General features: G+C 46.8%; 1 protein-coding gene across 12 annotated transcripts in view; it reads right to left on the bottom strand.

Moving 5' to 3' along the window:
- The window catches only part of VTI1A (vesicle transport through interaction with t-SNAREs 1A), a 385,123-nt gene that overhangs the window by 18,808 nt on the left and 348,834 nt on the right, over positions 1-17,481 (bottom strand). The window lies entirely within an intron of this gene.

Below are 17,481 nucleotides of genomic sequence, written 5' to 3'. Positions count from 1 at the left end.
AGGGTCTTTGCAGATGTAATTTGTTAAGGATCTTGAGATAAAATCATCCTGGATGTAGGGTGGGCCCGAGATCCAATGACTGGTGTTCCTTATGAGAAGGGATGGCACAGATACAGGGAAGAAGGCCCTATGAAGCCACGTGCAGAGACTGGAGAGATGCTGCCACCAGCCAGGGAAAGCATGGGGTCACCTGAAGCTGTAAGAGGCAAGGAAGGATTCTTCCCTAGACCTTCAGAGGGAGTATGGCCCTGCTGACTCCGTGATTTCAGACATCAAACCTCTAGAACAGTGACAGAATATATTTCTGTTGTTTTAAGACCTCAGTTTTTTGTTTTTTTTTTTTTTTTTTTTTTTTTTTTTTTGCGGTACGCGGGCCTCTCACTGCTGTGGCCTCTCCCGTTGCGGAGCACAGGCTCCGGACGCGCAGGCTCAGCCGCCATGGCTCACGGGCCCAGCCGCTCTGCGGCATGTGGGATCTTCCCGGACCGGGGCACGAACCTGTGTCCCCTGCCTCGGCAGGCGGACTCTCAACCACTGCGCCACCAGGGAAGCCCCCTGCCCTCAGATTGTGGTGCTTTGTAACGGCAGCCCTAGGACGTGAATACATGAAGTTCTCAGATCCAGACCAGAATACGGACCCGGCCTTCTTGTCTCGGCCTTTACAACGACCCTTCTCCATGTCTCCACCCCCTTGTTTTCCTGTGAAGTCAGGACAGTCCCAGCCTGGTTCCCTGGAAGCTTTGCGTACAGCTGTGGGGCTCACAGTCTTCAGGAGCTGCTGGTTCTTTCATCACAGATGAGATTTCTGTTCACGAACAGAGTAGACAGTGGCCCAAAGCCATGTGAAATGAGGGACCCGAGGGGGCACATCCCACGAGACTCCTGCCTCTGGGATAAGACATTTAAAACAAGAAGGGGGCTTCCCAGGTGGCGCAGTGGTTAAGAATCTGCCTCCCAGTGCAGGGGACACGGGTTTGATCCCTGGTCCAAGAAGAACCCATGTGCCGCGGAGCAACTAAGCCCATGTGCCACAACTACTGAGCCTGTGCTCTAGAGCCCGCGAGCCACAACCACTGAGCCTGCGTGCCACAACTACTGAAGCCCACGCGCTTAGAGCCCGTGCTGTGCACCAAAGAGAAGCCACCGCAATGAGAAGGCCGTGCACCGCAACCAAGAGTAGCCCCCGCTCACCGCAACTAGAGGAAGCCCGCAGGCAGCAATGAAGACCCAACGCAGCCAAAAATAATAAATAAATAAATAAATAAATAAATAAATAAATATATATATATATAAAAAAAAACCCAAGAAGAAAGCCAGATGTTGTCTCTGGGCCAACTAACTAAGCCTCCCCCCACCATTCATAGTCCATACTTACCAACCTGCATTTAGGAGTGGTCAGTTATCCACAAGTCCTGAGGGAACGGGACACAGGAGGGATAAGTTTTAACAGGCGGAGAAATGAGCACACTCTCCAGCAAGGAAATGAGGGGACAGGAGCCAGTATCTGAGCCCTGGGACACCGAGGCTAGGTCCTGAGTGAGGACAAGAAGTACTCTGTTTCCGAATTTCTACTTAATTTAAAGGAATTTAACCTTTTCTGTAAAAGGCCAGGTAATAAACGTATTAGTTTGCTAGAGCTGCAGCAACAAACTACCATAGACTGTGTGGCTTGAACAACAGAAATGTATTGTCTCGTAGTCCTGAAGGCTGAACGTCCAAGATCAAGGTGTTGGCAGTTTGGTTCCTCCTGAGCGCTGGGAGGGAGAATCTGCTCCTCGCCTCCGCACCAGCTCCTGGTGGTCTGCTGGCAACATTTGAAGCTCCTTGGCTTGGAGAAGCACCACCGCGATCTCTGCTTTCATCTTAACGTGGCATTTTTCCTGTGTGTGTATCTGCATCCAGATTTCCTCTTTTTGTAAGGACGCCAGTCATATTGGATTAGGGGACCACCCTGCTCCAGGATGTCTCACCTTAACTAATTGTAGCTGCAAAGACCTTTTTTCCAGAAAAGGTCACATTCTGAGGTCCTAGGGGTTAGCACTTCAACCTGTGGATTTGGGGAAGGGGAGTGGGGCAGGGGAGAACACACAATACAACCCATAACTGTAAGTATTTTAGGCCTCGTGGGCCATACGGCCTCTGCTGCAACTACAGGATTCTGCCCGTGTAGCACAAAAGCAGCCCTAGACAATACGTGGACAAGTGACCACGGCTGTGTTCTAACAAAACTTTCTTTACAAACACTGAGATTTGAATTTCATGTAATTTCCCCACATCAAAAAATATCCTTCTTTTGATTTTTCTCCAACCATTTCAAAATGTCAAAACCATTTTTATCCCACGGGTCATACCAAAACAGGCAAGGGGCTAGATTTGGTGTGCTATCTGTGGTTTGCCCACTCCTGGTCTCAAAGCTAAAAGCTATTGAAGGCAAGCCCTCCTCCGCTGGAGAATGTGCTGGTCCTTGGACCATGCGCAGATGGGAATGGCAGGTCTGGCCAAGTCCCTCTGAAGAGAACAGAAAACCCAGAGTCCCTGCCCCGAGGGAGCTGACGGTGTCACAGTGAGAAATCAATTACGGAAGCCTGACAACAAAGGCTGTAATTAGAGTAATGCCAGTGCCTGGGACAACTTGTTGTGTGTCTACAATCCTGGATCTGCCTGGGGACAATTTGTTGTGTGTCCACAATCCTGGATCTGCCTGGGGTGACCTGGAGCAAGTCACTCCGACACACTTGGGCTTCAGTTTCTTCCCAGCAAAATCAGCCAGTTCACCAACCACCCCAGGGAGAAGAGGATTAGCTCATTAGAGATTATAAAGCACTTGCAAAAGGTAAAGGCTTTACATGCGTGAGGTCGGCAAATAACCCTGTGAAAGGAGATGCGGTTTCAGGAAAGGCGACAGGCAGGGGGAAGGTGGTCAGAGTCTGGAGGAGCTGCCTGGGAAACCTCCAGTGGCTGTGGGGGTGGAGGCACGTGTCCAGGAAGCTGCTGCCCAACCCCCCACCAAGCCCAAGCCCACCAGGCTTCTCAATCCCACAGTCTGGTATCTATCTGGGCCTCACGGTGACACTGTCCCCAGCAGGGTGAGCCTTCCCTCCAAGGTGGCCGCATAAACATCAAAGGCAAAGGGAGGGCATCCCATTGGCTGGCTTGAGGACACCTTCCCAGCCTGGGAAGGCGGCCAACAAGTACCTGTCAGAGCCCATTGATAAGCCCGCCAGGGTCTGATGAGCGGTGTGTAGTTACACTGTACTCTACATTGCCAAACGGGCACCTCGAATTTCAGGCTGGGCAGTGCAGCCTCTGCTATTCTGAACTATGGACTCAGTGATGGCAGGGGCCTGGAGAGCTTTGCTGGCTACCGGGCTTTCAGATACGATCAAGGCAGCTCGCTTCAATCAAAGGGCTTGGAAAGAACTTGAAGAAAATCAAATAAGGATGCTCTAGATATGCAAGGTACACTCATTCCCTCCCAGGTTTGCAGACAGCCAGAGCTGGAAAAGGTCTCCATACTCTGGTCTGGAGTGTTCGTTTTAGAGTCGAGGACCCTGAGGGCTTGAGAGGTGGAGGGACGTGCCCAGGGTCAACCCTGTGGGGCACAGCCAGGTCTCCAGAGCCCCAGGCCCGCTCCTGTTTCACTGTGACCCTCATTCTCACGCGAGCGGCCAGGGCCACTGTGGCGACTGTACATCATGGCAACTCCAAACGTGTCTTCTGCTACCAGAGAATGTTCAACAAAATCCAGGAACACAGCTCAGAGCCTATCAGTCTCCACCTCTTACTGAGCTTAACCCGGACCTACTTCTACATACAATGAAGAGGGGCGTGGAAGGATGGACAACAGTGGTTCCCCAACTCCAGGCCGAAGCTCAATGCAAGAAAAGCGACATAGACACCTCCTTTATTTGAAAAGCAGATTACTCAATTTCAAGGACTGCCCTTTCCTCTGAGATTGTGTCCTTTCTACTGTTTTAGTGCTCAAATGTCCTCGATTTTATGGAGTGACGGTGACAGTCAATGGCAAGTTTTTCCCCAATGTCCTTATTTGGACATTGGAAATGTACTGTTTCCTTGGAAACTATTCTTACTTGGCAAAATCAAAAGTGGACAATTCTCCTTCAGTTCTCTGTTTAAAAAGTCCCAAGTCCAAGAAATGTGAAAGTTCGTGAACCCCGGAGCTGGAAAATCCCACCCAGCTCTATCCTCTGGAGATTCCTCCTCAGCGTGGTTGCCAGGGTGATGCCAACAGCAACATCAATGACAGTGACTGTGAGGACGGCTGCTGCTACACCCCACCCACAGCTCATACGAGCCGGGTGTGGACTCCCGGCCAGGTGTTATTCTGGCATTTTCTACACTTTGTTGAACCCTCACCACAATCTCATGAGGTGGAGACTATATCATGCCCATTTGGACAAAGGAGTTCCCTGAAGCCCTAGCCCACCTCTCCAGTCTTAGCTTCCACCCCTGCTGGACACACACGAAGTGGTTATTTAGGTAACTGGTGTGTCTCATGTTCTCTGTCAGACTCGCCTTGGTCATCTGAAGGCGAGTCTTTGACGTCTTCATCTTCACACTCTACTGCATGGACACAGTTAACTTTTGTTGATAGCACAGAACACTAATTAACCAAAGTCTACTCTTTACTTAGTGCCCAGCGTAAATGCACAGTAAATTACTAATACTCATTTCTTTCCTTTTTAAAAAAAAATTTATTTTATCTGTGGCTGCATCAGCTTTTTATTTATTTATTTATTTATTATTTTTGGCTGCGTTGGGGCTTCGTTTCTGTGCGAGGGCTCTCTCCAGTTGCGGCGAGCAGGGACCGCTCTTCATCGCGGTGCACGGGCCTCTCACTATCGTGGCCCCTCGTTGCGGAGCACAGGCTCCAGACGTGCAGGCTCAGTAGCTGTGGCTCACGGGCCCAGTTGCTCCGCGGCATGTGGGATCCTCCCAGACCAGGGCTCGAACCTATGTCCCCTGCATCGGCAGGCAGACTCTCAACCACTGCGCCACCAGGGAAGCCCCTAATACTCATTTCTATTCAGGAGCATAGCTCATCAGCTTTCTTCAGTCCCTGGCACACTGGCCGTGTCCTTTCAGCCCCTCTCTTTTAGGTAAATGCATGATCACCCGATCCCTCACCAGATTCAGGGACAGAACTAAAAGCAATCGTCCTCTGGGGGTTGCTCACCAGTGACTGTCCCTTGCCCAGTGACCTCGTACCACACGATTTTTTATGACGTCAACATCACCTGTCATACAGACGAAGGGATGTGCTGTACAAAGATTCCAAGTCTGCTGAAGATTTAATTTAGTGCATCTGGTAGAAAAGAGTGCTAGACAGAAAAGAGTATCAGGTGGGACAATTAGCTAGACTCACTGTGTGATCTTGGGAAAGGACTACAGATCTCTTTGTGCGATGTCATTTAATCTTCACGATGATCCTGATTTATTAGGTAGGACCCAGATTTGGTGGCTTAGACCCACCCAGGGCGAAGGCGAGCCCCACTCCGCATATGGCCCCGGTAAAGTTCTCGGTGCGAGACGGACCTTCCTCGGTGTCAGGCCTGGATGACCTCCCATTCCCGGTTTTAGGTGTTTCTCACTCTCTCCCTGTGCATCTCCTGCTGGGTGCCCTGAGGGAGGTTCCCCACTTCTGCCGGGTCCCGCCCTGTATTGTAAAGCAACCTCACTGCCCTCCTGAACAAGCCACCCCCAGCCCCTCCCTCGCCAAGAGCCCACAGAGAAGCCATGAGCAGAAGCTGATCGGCCACCTTCAGTTTTGGAGCCAACTGCCCGGATTTGAATCTGCCACACACCAGTCGGGCAAGTTACTTGGACAAGTTACTTCATTACTTCTCCAAGATTATGTCCTTTTGACCCTTTTAGCGTGAAAATATTCTTTATTTTGTAGAGTGATGATGATAGTAGATGCCACTGTTTTCTCCCAGTGTCCCGAACTTGGACATTGGAAATGTACACTCTCTTTGGAAACTACTCTCTCTTACTTGGCAAAATAAAAAGTGGACAACGTTCCATCAGTCTTCTGTTTAAAAAGAAAGATGAAAATACCAATACAAGGAACCTGAAAGTTCCAAAGAACCAATGCTTCGGTTTCCTCCTCAGGAAAATGGGGCCAATAATAGCAGCACCTTGGTCAATAAATGACATTAATAAATAAATGAGTTAATTCAACATGAAGTGCTCAGACCAGTGCCTGGCGATAGGAACCGCTCAATGAAGAGCTGTAGTAGTTACTATTTCATAACTCTACTCCTATTGTCGCTCGCTGATCTCCCCACAAGGAGTCCTGAGACTCCCCCTTATTTGGCTGCCCCCCTCCCCTCCAGTAGGCATCCCCCGCTCAGGTGCCTTGGCCTGGAAAGCCTGCAGGTTCCCGTGGGGCACATCCTAGCGCTGCCCCTGATTAGCTTGCTTTGTGGGGTCCAGGCTCAGCCGCTCTCCTGGAAGCCCCGCCTTCAGCAGCTACCTCAGTTACCCAGGAGGGCGGAGGCAGCCCCCTCCAGCTCTGTTAGTTTCCCTGGGGACACCCCTTGACAGCCAAGATGCCTCTTCTGGATTAGGGCTGGCTGAGGTCACACTGGTGGAGACAAGGCTGCCTTGGCTTTTGTGATGGGCTTTAACATCATTTCTTGCAAGATCTGACATTAGATACTAATCTCCTAATAGTCATGGATTTACACCTTTTTGCTTTCCTGATGTCAGGGGAATAAACTGTTTTGGCAAAGGTTTATCAGCCACCTGCATCTCTGTCAACTCTTGAGGGATGTGGTCATGTTTTCTAGATCATAACATCAGAACTTCTCTCACTCGTCCAGATCTGATTCTGTGGCTGAATGGGATGTGTCTTAACTCATATCCCCACTATGCCAGTCCTGGGGCTGCCTGTCCTCAGACCCTTTTCTTGTCCCTTCGTTGCTTTGCTCTATTTCATAAAGAGGCTCCTCTTCCACCACCCCAACCCCTGATGACTGGCCGTCCACTGCATTCAGCCAATGGGAGGTGCTGGCGGGACAGTGGGGATGGGAGGGAGAGAGAAGTCAGGGCATTCCTCCCTTTCTTCCTCTGCCTTCCCAGCAGCTCCATCTCCCCTGTGGTTCCTCACAGGCCCTCCCTGCTTCCAGCTCCCATCACGTGGCCCTCGCCTGGGCTCTGGGCACACCGCTCCAGTCCAGGTGGAGGGGCTTTTTGGTGACTCGAATCCCTGGGCTGCTCTGCAGGAGATACTCAGCAGCGTGTGCCCTGTCTGCTCAAACTTGTATCTCCCTCACAATCTTTCCCTTGAAACTGATTCTACATACCCCCAAGCAGCATTAATCATTTCTGAGCAGGTGACCCCAGGTTAAGATGGCCTCCTCGGAAGGCTTATTTGAGATAAGCACGAGGGCTGACTCACAGTTCTTTGGGCGGGAGGAGGGTGGGGCAGGGTGACCATCAGATAGCAGGATCTCCAGGTTTGCGCAGGTGAAGCCATGTCACCTGCCAGCCCGGGAACGTGCGCAATTCTTTTCTCTAACTAAGGAAGGAAGTCCGGTGGGGGGGAAGGGGAGTCTCCAGTCTGAGGGCTGCAGGCGTCGGGAGAGGGGACTGGAGAACTGGGGTTGCTTGCCCTCATTCTAAACTGGGGTGCCGCTCCTACTTGCCCTTGGTACGCAGAGTCAGCTCAGTGCGGCCAGATCTTCTTTTTTGCCAAGAGAAGCCAGAAACTGTGTTCTTTCTGTGAAATCTCTCAAGTTTTAAATATTGGCAACTAAGAAAAAGTTTTCCAAAACACTGGGTAGCCAAACAAAAAACATCTGTCTGGGGGTCAGAGTGGCTCTGGTCTTCAGTCTCTGACCTCTGACCACTTATTCAGGGATGAATTAAAAGGAAGGGGGTGGGTGAGGGAGAGCCTCCCTGCCCTGCATTGCTGGAGATCCCCTCGGAGGCAGGAAAAGCCCAGCTGTCCTGACCCTGTGGAAGTCTGAAGTTCAACCTCTGTGTGAGCTTCAATAACCAGGGTCTACACTGAGTGCATCCAACTTAGCCCATAACTGATTCCTAACCGCAGGGTCAAGGGCTAGAGAGAGGTCAACAGAAGCCACAAACCAGCTTGTGTGTGCCTTTTGGACCTCTCACAAGGGGATGAAAAGCGCAGGCAGAGGTCAGGGCTGGACTGCATATCTGCAGCCCCCTTGACCCCCACAGCCTGCAAAATGTGCTGGAGAGCCTGGCTGGTGCTTCTCAAGGAGGAGGGTGTACATTTTATGTGAAACGTCTCATAAGTCAGTGGGCCTGAGATGGGAAACCAAGTGGTGTCTTTCGGAGGGTGAGTGGCAAAGAGGTTTGCAGGATGGCCTCCACACCCAATCTGTTGCGTGATCTTGTGAAAAACAAGGAAATGGGCCTCAGTTTCCCCCTCTCTAAAGTGGTAGTAAATATATGTGACCCAAGCATCCCTGAGGATGTTTGCTGACATCCACGCCTGTGGACTTGATAAAAAGAAAGAAAAGGAACTGCCATGGAATACTGCGGCCTTTGAACTCAGCTCCTTTATTGCAGCAAATAGAAAAACCAACAAGCCAGGAGGGCTCTTTCCAGAGACTGAGCCGAAAAGCAGCCTGAATCTTAGAAAGAAGAAGCCCTTCTTTCCTCTGTCATTCTTTGGAGGTACTGGCCTCAGGCTCCCTGGCCTTCATTTTCACAAGCAGATGGTGAAACCCAGCCCCCTACGTGGGCGCCGTATTTACCAGCTTAAGGGGGTGTCTTTGGAGGTTTCTAATGGAGTTGGGTAGAGCCTCAAACTCCCCTGCCGAACACTCGTCTGAAGTCCAGCCTAGGGAAACAGGGCTGATCGAGGGGCCTAACGAATGGCCCCCCCCCCCCCCCACCTCCTCGAGACACAGGAGTCTCCTCTGGAGGAGCGGAGCCCGCGAGACTCTGCACCACTGGCTTTGCTCAGGTTCGCGCATGCGCGCTTGGCTGTGCCCGGCACCACGCCACCTGCTTGGACGGAGGGACAGCAGGAGACAGCCCTGTGGAACTCGTGTTTCCTGTAGGGATGCTCTTGAACATGTTTACTACCCTGCACGGCGTGTGTCCCTGTGATGAGGTCCCATGGGAAGGTGCTGGGGTCGGGGGAAGGAGGAAGGAGCTGTGTTTTCAGCTCATGGATGTTGACGCATCTAACTGAAACCGTCTTCCTCTTCAAGTCTCCTGCCAGATGCCTGGAGATAAATTTGTGGCCCACTTCTCACAAACCTATGGGCTATTCCACAGTTTGTGTGTTAACCTCCCCCCGGACTTCATTTACTATATAGAAAATCTATTGTATACATTTTGGTAAATTGCTGTAAATCCTTTTGGGACCAAGACAGGTTTATACACAGGCACTAAAAAACTAAGAAAACAAACAAAAAAATTCACATTTTTGTGGGTTGGCTACTTTAATGATTCTGGCTTTATCTTCCCTCCTATCCCCCAAACAATTCTGTACTATGTGATACTTGGAAGGCGAGTTTGCACGTTTACTGAAACAATAAGATAATTCCATTTTTTTCTTGAATCTCCTTTTGTGGCCAGCATGGGGCAGTTTCCAGAGTGAACCCAAACTTGGGACTCCTGGGTTCCTCCGTAGCCAAGTGCAGCGGATCGTGGTCCCCTTTGTTTGGGGATTTACTTCAATTGTCTTAATAACACGGACCTCCTTTTGGAAGCAGAAGGCGTTCCCAGCAAATGTTGGCTGCAGATACGCTAGCTGAAATGTTACCACGGTCACGGCCCTTCCTTGAACAATCTAAAGCATATTTCTCTCTGTATATATTTGGTTTTTCAGATGCTTTAAAGCCTAGAAAACAATCATAGCTGAGGCCATTTCTGAGATGGCACTAAAAGAACCTACTCGGAGACAGATAAAAATAATGAGAATCTTTCTGTCAGGAAAGATTTAGAAAATATCAGTGGCATTATTAAAATTTAATTTTTTACTCGGCTTTTTGGTTCTCCTTTCCAGTGATAATGGGCAGGAATGCACACCTCCGCCTTGCTAGTACTTGTTTCGTGCAATAAATCCAGCCTTCCAGTCTGAAGACATTTCAGACAACAGTTTTGACTGCTATAGGCTTATTTTTTACCCTGTGCTGTGCTTTGAGTCTTCCTATAAAAACCAGTTCATGAGATAATTTTCCACAAGGCCAGTGGAACTAATAAAAATCAATTTTGCCCAACTGGTTCACAGAAGTCTTGGGAATAGCCAAGGCAGAACCGCAAAAAAAAAAAAAAAAAAGGAGAACCAATGTATTCACTAATGGTTGACTTGATAGAGAACCATCAACTTAGCTGACAGGAGATGCTCGGCTGTAGGTATTTTCCTTTCAGCTTGAACAGAACACCTTTTAAGGGTCTAGGAAAGGCTTTTCTTCCCAGTGGTTGAAGATACCTGAGTGTCGTAATTCTGAGTTGCCCATGCCCTGGGTGACAACGAGGCCGAATTTGGGCCTGACAGATTGTGGCCTCTGAAGTCCAACCCCTTTCTATTGTCAGAGAAGCTGGTTTTGTGAATGGGTGGGCTGGGTTTTACACAATTTACTCCAAGGCCACAGGACCAGTGGGTGAGGGACTCATCAATGCATTCAGATACCTCAGGTTCTGGAGACATCCTCATCGCACCCCTGCCATGACCACCCATCTGACTCCCCATTTTGGTTTACTGCCAATGGAAGTAGGATTCCAAAGGGACACCTCTTTTGAGATCTAGAAGCAAGAACAGGGTGTGGTGGCATGCAGACCATGTTCTATAAAACACATGCCTTAACTACCAGCCGTATTCCTTGGTTTAAGACACTGATTGACATGTCTAAAAACAAATGGCAAGCCTTTGCACAGAAAATATTAAAAAAAGACTGGAAGGAAATGTAGCCAAGCAGTACCAGTGTTTGTATTTGGTTGGTGAGTGCGTTTTGCTTTCTATTACGTATTTTTACATTTTCTTAAATTGTATATTATTACATATATAATTATTATTTCAAATAATGCTAAACTAAGAATTGAGTAAATTGGAAAAAGAAACACAATACTTTATTCTCAATGTTATAAGAGAGAGAGAATGTGTGAGAAAAAAATTAACCTTTTTGGTGCCTTATGCTATCCGAAGTACTTCTCACAAATTCTTTTATTTAATCCTCATTACAAATCTGTGACAAAGATATCAATGTTACCATTTTCCAAAGAAGAAAACTGAGGCTTAGGGAGGTTAATTTGCCTGAGATTGCACAGCTAGTCAGTGGCAAAGTTGGTATTTAAAATGAGGTCCAGGGGCTTCCCTGATGGTGCAGTGGTTAAGAATCCACCTGCCAATGCAGGGGACACGGGTTCGAGCCCTGGTCTGGGAAGATCCCACATGCCGCGGAGCAACTAAGCCCACGCGCCACGACTACTGAGCCTGCGCTCTAGACCCCGTGAGCCATAACTACTGAAGCCTGCGCACCTAGAGCCCGTGCTCCGCAACAAGAGAAGTCACCACGATGAGAAGCCCGTGCACCACAATAAAGAGTAGCCCCCGCTCACCGCAACTAGAGAAAGCCCGCGCGCAGCAATGAAAACCCAACGCAGCCACAAATAAAATAAAGAAAATAAATAAATCAAAATGAGGTCCAGTTTCAAAGACCGTGTGCAGTGCGTGGTGGGAAGAATAATGGCTGGCATCACGGTGCATCTTATACTGTAGCTCACTTTGCATTTATGAGTCAAATCAGGGATAACAACATCTGTTCTTTTTTTTTTTTTCCTACCTGAAAGCTTCTTGTGATGTTCAAATTAGATCATGCATGTAAAACCAGAGAAAATGCAAAGTTCTCCTCAAAGAAATAGAGTGATATGACAGTATTTCATATAACATTGGTGAGTTGAAAGTTGCCATAAATACCATTGGGATACTGATAATTTTCAAAGAAAAATATATACTGAAGTAGAATACTAAAACTACACTGAATAAATTTGTCCTTGATCATTCAGAAGGTATGAGAGGGTCTTGTCCTATTCTACTCGTCATTAAGACCACCAATTTTCTTGCCCATGATATATTAGGTAAAAAGCAAAGATTAAAAATACTATGAATATTAGGATCCTAATTTTACAAAAGGATAAACTTGAACAAAATTTGGAAAGAAATACATTGAAATGAAAGTAATGATTGTGTTTAGATCACGGTGATTTAAAAAAAAAATCTTCCGTGACTCACCACATTTTCCAAATTTTTTTGTAATGAATATGCACGATGTTTACAGCCAGAAAAATAGGCACTGTTTATCAGCCTCCGCACACAGAGACAAAAACATTACCTTCCTCCTTGGATAAGACTGCAAAATAAATTCTGAGCTTTGTGGTTGTTCGAATTCTGGTGAAAAGTTTATTTGGAATGCATTTCAAATCTTCAAACGAGGAGTCTAGCTACCCCATTTTCTTTAGACAAGTCAGGCTTGGTCTGCTGAGGGCTTTTGCCACATACAACTTGTGCAAAACATCAGAGGTCAAGACACCGGAGACTACACAGTGCACTCGGAGAATAAAACAGAAACACGCCTGGGACTGCCATGATGTTGCAAGGATGAGAGTGCCTGGTCTGAATTCTAGAATGACCTGCGTTTGCATGGTGGCCTCAGAAGGGGACCTGTGCTTCCTGTCAGAGCACACGATCGGTAGCTTAGCAGAAAAGTGTCACCCTGTTTGAGAAAACAGGGCCCAGTTCAGATTTCAAGCAGTGCCACCAAGGAAGCTATTTTTAAGTATATAATCGCGTTTGTAGCATCTGGCATTTTTGCACACTCCGTTTTTATGACTTCAGCATGATACATGTGCTGTAAGACAGACGAAAGAGAGATTAAGTGTGGGATACTGGAGTCATGTTGAATATCCCCAGTATCGAAATATTATAATATGCCCTAGAGATTATTCCAGGGCCAAAGAAAACCTTACCAATGTACAGAACGTTGGAATGGGGAAGACTTGGCAGCCAGGGAGAATAGGGATTTACTTCACTTACTAAGCCAGTACACAGCCTCAGATGCTAACACGCACTGATAGGAAATGCCAACATTTCAACTTAAATCAAGACTCGAGCCTATAACGTCGACACTTTGCCTTTCAGCAGAAGATCACAAACAGCACAAATCTGGGTTTCTTGTACTAATTGGGGAGGTTTTCTAATTTGCTTATGATATCTGCCTCATGGAGAGCTAATCTTCCTCCAGTTACCTCCTAACGCTGCCTGAAATAATCCGCTTACTTCTGGTCTGTCCGTAGTACTTTATATCAAATAACACTCGCTTCCTTAACTCAGCCACAGCAAAAGGCAGCCGCAGCCCTGGCCCCGTGCTTCAGCATTGCCGGGCGTGCGTGCGACGGTCACAGCAGATGCTTCTGCGGACAGAAGCCAGGCAAGGAACAAGGGTGCAGCCAGGCTTCTGAATAAGTAAGAATGATGAAGTGCGTGCTAAACGGCACTAATTAACAACTGAGAGCATAATCTGATAACTGTTTTGAAAAGACTGAGACATAATTTTGCTTTCTCAGGCAGGCAAAATATTTCAGGGTGATCACCAACCTATGTAATCAACATTCAAACTCGCTTCAAAACTTTTTTTCTAAACACCTCCCCCCAACCCCCTATCCTTTTGAAAGGTTCACGTAAACATTTAATGACACAGCCTGGAGGTTTAATCGACACAGGCAGGCAGTGCCATTTCAGTAGTATTGTTGCCCTATCTTGACTCACTTTTAACGCGTTAGATTTTTAAAAACGAGTATTGGGGAAGAAAGTGTCTTAATTTTCATAAAGTAGAATAGCCTAGAATGCTAATGCTCGTAAAACAAACTGTAAGTGCACAGGCTTGGGGGGATCCCCGACAAACAAAAGTGACGCGAGCTGCGGTGTGATGTGGCGGGTCCAGCCTGGCACCCAGGTGAGAGCCAGGCTCTCTCCCCAGGTGGGCTCGGCCTGTGTGACCCTAGGCAGCACACTGTCTCCTTCTGGGTCCCCATTTCCTTGTCTGCAAAGTGTTGGCTGCAGGGGTTTGCAAGAACTGGAGGATTTCTAAGATTCCTTCTGCCACTAAGGGTCTCCGGTCATTAATCGAAAGGTTCTTTTTTTTTCTTATACATGGGCCTATTCTAAACAAGCGAACCCAGCATTTCTTTCCCCTTCTATGCAACACATCATATTTGAAAACACTTCCCTCACATTTTCCGAGGTTACTGAAGGGAAAAAAGTTATATTGTTTAATCCTACTTTATAGGAGTTTGCTCTTTTATTAGAGAACAAACCCAGAACAGTGATCAGTAAGGTATATGTACCCAAAGTGTGGGAGGAGGAGGGAGAAGGAGAAAGAGTCTGCCTTCAAGTGCCTTGTGGAAATGTATAAAACAAGCAGCGAGATAGTCCTTTGCCAAACACTGTCATAAATTTTTTATTCGGCAGCTAACATTCTCACTAGTTTTCTTGGCAGCAGTTGGGACCTTTAGCAAGAAAGGTGCAGGAGAAAAATACCTTGTTTAGAGATGTTTTCAACACTTTCTGGGATTTTTCAGAACTTCTGCCTGCAGCACATTTTTACAACTACAGTCTCCAATCACCTGACGAGTGGGTGGTAGGGTTGAACTTTTTTCTTTAAAAAAATAAAGAACATAGGGAGAGAAAGCGAACAAGCAGTGCTCCCCCCTCTGGCCTTCCACTGCGCCCATCTTTCTTATTTTTCGTGGTAGGTATTTCAGATATCCAAGTGCTTAGTCTTCTCCGTCTAGACAAAAAACTGAAAATAGAATGTACCTTTTGTTGAGTCTGATACTATCTATATTGTATTCCCAGATGATAGAGATGAATGAAACAGGCTGATGACTAGGCCATTTTTCTTCAACAGTTCTGCCAAAAACAGGTCCCACCTGTTGCCTTTGGGTCAGTTAATGGGCAGAGTGCTGCCCTGGATTTGAAGCTGATGTAAGCACACGCAAAGATTCGATTTTGACAGTCACACTGCCGATGGGGAAATGAACGGAGTGAAAGCTCGTGGAGCTGGTCATTACCCATCTCAGGGAACCTCAGCCACTGGAAGCTCTTTGAGGAGGAGGGCTGGGAATTCTGGGAAGTAAGGGGCCAAAAGCCACAAGGAGTCAAGGCTAAGGCCTTTCATTGCAACCACATCCTACATACTTTATACAGACTAGCAAAATTCTTCGATAGGGGACTTCCAGCTCCGAGTGAAGAGGTCAACAAATTCACTCCCCTCAAAACAAGTTTAAAACTGAACAATTGTTAAAACAATCTTTTCAGGGCCCTGAATAATGACTGAAGGCAAAACACAAACTGAGAAGTGTTTATTCATAGAAAGCTGACAGAACTTTGGGTAAGAAGATCCCCACCTCACCCTCTGGCTTAGTTGGCTAGGAAGATGGTTTTATCAGGGCAGGACTGCCAGAGGAGGCTGACTTGATTTGGAGCAGAAGGCAAAAGCCAGTGGCATTGCCAATAAAAGTAGCAAACTCTGTAGGAAAATGAATGGGGGAAACAGCACAGTTTTGCTGGCCTGAGGTGGCAGTCCTGGTCGGGATGAGTGACAGATCAACCAAAAATGTGATGGGGAGGTTCTGGAAATGAGAGAGCCCTAGATGTGCCAGATAAGCTCTCCACACATCTTTTGTTGATTGGGAAAGTATGTGTATATGCTGGGGAGACCTGGGAGACCCCAGTGAAAAGTCAAAGCCAAGGCAGGCTTGAGAACTGGCTGAACTTTGAATGTTCTCTTCAACCCACATACAGATCGCTTGGCAGAGGATGGAAGCCTTACGGGTTCAAGGTTTTTGAGCACAGTCTTTGCTCAGCCATTGGCTGGCCACTAAGCTATGTGTGCAAAGGGGCAACCCCTAGGAAGCCAGGCTCATAAAATAAAAATAAGAATTAAAAAAAAAAAAAGCAACAACCGAGCAGACTGCAGGGGAGATAGATCCTGCAGATTACGTTCAGGCAAGCTACTTAAAACTATCAGAACCCTGAGCTGTTACAACATATCATCTAAAATGTTTAGTTTTAAACAAAAAATTATGACATGACAAAAAGAAAAGAAAAATGAAAAAGGATGATCTATATTCAAGGGGAAAAAAAAAGCAGTCAATACAAACTGATTCTGAGTGACTTTGATGTTGGTTTAGCAGACAAGGACTTCAAAGCAGCTAGTGTAACTTAGTCAAAGTCTTAAAGGAAGCTGTATTTAAAGAATTAAAAGAAATTATGATGACAATGCTTCAACAGATAGGGAATCTCAATAGAGAAAGAGGAACTATAAAAATTCTACAGTTGAAAAATACAATAAATTAAATGAACAGGAATCAGTGAACTTGAACATTTGCCAATAGAAATCATCCAATCTGAAGATGAGAAAGATAAAAAAAAATTGAAGAAAAATGAGCAGAGCCTCAGAGACCTGTGTGACTAGGGCAAGAATATCAACACATGTGCAGTGGGAGAGGGAGAGGGAAGGAGAAGGAGAAGGGAGAGAGAAAATCTTGAAAGCAGCAAGACAAAAAAAACTCGTTATGTACAAGCAAACAACATTATGATTGATAGCTGAATTCTCACCAGAAACAATGGAGGGAGAAGATAGATGAACATATTCAAAGTGGTAAAAATGTGGGTGTGGGAGTAACCTGTCTACCAGGAATCCCATATCTAGCAATAGCATTAATCACAAATGAGGGTGACATAAAGACATTTCTAGATAAATAGTGAGGGAATTTTTTGTTAGCCTTACAAGATATACTAAATGAAGTCCTTCAGGCTGAAAGGAAATGACACCACAGGGTAACTCATATCCAGAGAAAGAAATGAAGAACACTGGAAATGGTAAATATGTGGGTACATATAGAAGACTGTATATATATTTTCTCTTATCTTCCCTTAATTTCTTTAAAGAACGTAAAGATTGCATAAGCAATAATTATAAGGACAACCATCAGTATTGTTTGGTTTATAATATATACAGATTTGACAATCATAGTACAAAGGAAGAGGGGAAAAATGGCCATATTGGAATAAACTTGCTATATTTTATTAGAACTAAGTCAGTAGTAAGCTAAAGTAGATTGTGAAAAGGTAGAAGATATATTGCAATTCCTAGAGCAAAGAGTAAGAAAATAACTATAAAAAATGTAGTTAAGGGACTTCCCTGGTGGCGCAGTGGTTAAGAATCCGCCTACCAATGCAGGGGACACGGGTTTTATCCCTGGTCCGGGAAGATCCCACATGCTGTGGAGCAACTAAGCTTGTGTGCCACAACTACTGAGCCTGCGCTCTAGGGCCTGCATGCTACAGCTACTGAGCCCACGTGCTGCAACTACCGAAGCCCGTGTGCCTAGAGCCTGTGCTCCGCAACAAAAGAAGCCACTGCAATGAGAGGCCCGTGCACCGCAACGAAGAGTAGGCCCTGCTCG

This window comes from Phocoena sinus, chromosome 16, assembly GCF_008692025.1.
Source record: "Phocoena sinus isolate mPhoSin1 chromosome 16, mPhoSin1.pri, whole genome shotgun sequence".
NCBI classification, from domain to species: Eukaryota; Metazoa; Chordata; class Mammalia; order Artiodactyla; family Phocoenidae; genus Phocoena; species Phocoena sinus.
Note: the sequence above shows the minus strand (reverse complement) of the source record. Positions and strands in the feature narration are given on the sequence as shown.